Source organism: Otolemur garnettii, unplaced genomic scaffold, assembly GCF_000181295.1.
Source record: "Otolemur garnettii isolate 467f Iridium unplaced genomic scaffold, OtoGar3 scaffold00125, whole genome shotgun sequence".
Taxonomy (NCBI): domain Eukaryota; kingdom Metazoa; phylum Chordata; class Mammalia; order Primates; family Galagidae; genus Otolemur; species Otolemur garnettii.
The window spans coordinates 1,256,818-1,259,340 of NW_003852520.1; positions in this window are offsets into that span (position 1 = coordinate 1,256,818).

A 2,523-nucleotide genomic window follows, 5' to 3' on the forward strand; every position below is an offset into this window, starting at 1 on the left:
CACACTACAAAGCCCTCAAAAAAAAGACCACCAATACTACTAAATGATATTAATGTTACATGGGAAAATAAAACACCATAAACAAAAGTTAAACGGCAGGAGCCAGACGTGATGGCTCACGCTTGTAATCCTTGTAATCCTAGCACTCTGAGCAATTTGGGAAGCTGAAGCAGATGGACTGCCTAAGCTTAGTTCAAGACTACTCTGTAAAGCTTGACCCCCATCTCTAAAAATAGCCAGGCCAAGTGGCCAGGGCCTATAGTCCTAGCTATTCAAAGGCTGAGGTAAGAGGATCACTTGAGCCCAAGAGTTTGAGGTTGCTGTAAGCTTTGATGCCATAGCACTCTATGAATGGTGACAAACTAAGACTCTCTCTCTCTCTCTTTCTCTCCCCCTCTCTCCCTCTCCCTCCCTCACAGGTTGATGTGAGCTGTGATGCCAAGGCACTCTACCCAGGGCAAAAGCTTGAGACTCTGTCTCAAAAAAAAAAATTGGGCAAATGGTCAGAGACTTCCTACATCCAGGCATTTCTCTTACTCTGAAATATTCCCTCTGTGTTTACTTTGCGATCCCTTTCAGATTTTTCTGGCATGTGTAACACCAGCTTCCCCTGATCCATCAGAATTTCCACTGTTTATTCCTAACCTGGCAGACAGCTCTTACCTCCTGCCTTCCCACAGCCCCTCCTGGCTCCTCTCCAACCCTTCACCTACAATCCCTCCATTCTCTCAATCAGAACACCTGGGAAATTTCTCTGTGCAGAGATACCTCTCTTCCATCTATAACCTCCCATCAATCACCCATTCTCATTGCCCTCCAAACCCTCTTTCCCCACTGCCTCCCACCCGCTCTCCACCATCCGTGGTAAAGAAAAAAATGGTGGCATTTCCCCAGGGCCCTCAACCTCCCAGTGAGATCTCACTGATCTGATCTTAAAGGTGTGGCAGTGCCTCTCAGAGCTCCAGTATGGCTTCTGTCATTAACCAAAACCTGGCTACTTTTTTAAACTCCGTGAAGCATTCCAGAAGGGAAACAAAATCTTCCTCAGGATCATGCTTTAAGTGGAGCAAACTAGGCTTCCGGGCAAAGCAGTGCTCCAAATCCAAACCCACCCCCAAACAGTGTCCAGCCGCAGGGGTCTCGGCTGCCCAGGTCTTTCTGAAGATCTGGGGCAGACACTCTCAGAACACAGCTGTAATTCCCTCCTGAGCCTAGCTGCGAAAGACTGAATGATCTCAATAGAAATCAGGAAATCAGAATGCTTCCTGAATGCCATCCTAGAAAATGCATCTCTAGGTATTTGTGCTTATAGAAGGTAAACTGATCTTTCTCTTCTCTAACAAACATCCACGCTGCCGCCTTGTAAAAAATCCTCTAAAAACGGGCAGAGATCTTGGTAATGGGTATTAGATGTCCTCTCAGGATTGCTGGCGGCCCTGGCAACTCCAACTGGTTCCTGCCTCTCACTGTCCATCTTCCTCTTTGGTTACTGTCTGATATGGTCACTAATTATGATTTTTTTTTTCTCATTCTCAGTTTTGAACCAGTAACCCTCTGCCTCAGATCTCGAGAGAAATCCGCAAACAACTCCTCATATTCTCACCTCACTGAATACCAACCTGCTCAGACTACAAAAGCCAAAGAGTTCCTGTAAACGCCACTCCCTTACCCCAGTCCCCTCCCCCTCTGATTCTCTTTACAGGCAGCCCACACAGCCCCTCCTCCACAGGAAGCAGTCAAAGAGATACTATGCCCATCATCCCACCTCCTTATGATAGATAAAAAACACTGGAATGATAGGGCCAAACCCTGCTCAAATGGGGTAGACTGGTCTAAAAGAATCAACCCCCTACCCTCTCCCACCAGATGTCCCACCTAAGAAAGATGAATGGGTCAACCCCCTACCCTACCCCACCAGATGTCCCACCTGGGAAAGGTAAATGGGCCACCCCCCCACCCTTAAAACAGATGTTCAACCCAGGAAAGGAAATGTCCCGACCCCCACTTTCCTGACCTTTAAAACCCCCATTTGCCATTACCCACATGTGGATTTCTTCCTGGTTGGAAATATTTTGCCAGCCTGCACCCAGGTGGAATACAGCCATTTTAATTGAATAAATAAATAAATAAAATGCCAAAAATGAAAGTAATCAAAGATTTGAAAGTGCAATATAGTATAAACAATTTCTCTAGGTAGAGAAATACCTACATAATTATTTAAGGATGTATGTATAAGAGTATTAACCACATCCTTACATATAACTACCAAATAAGGTTATGGGATTAAACTTTCACAGGACTGCTCAGTTGTAAAAGGAAACTAAGTGACTATGTTTCAAATATCTTCTTTTCATTTATTTTTCAAATTTACTTAGAATTCACTTTGGGCATACAGTATAGATGTAATATCATTTTTTTCCTCAAATAACTACCTCCTTGTTCCAGAGTCCCACAATTTCATAAGACACCCTCTGCCCTCTTGTTTATTACCCTAGTTCACTGACCCTTCTTTTTTTTTTTTTT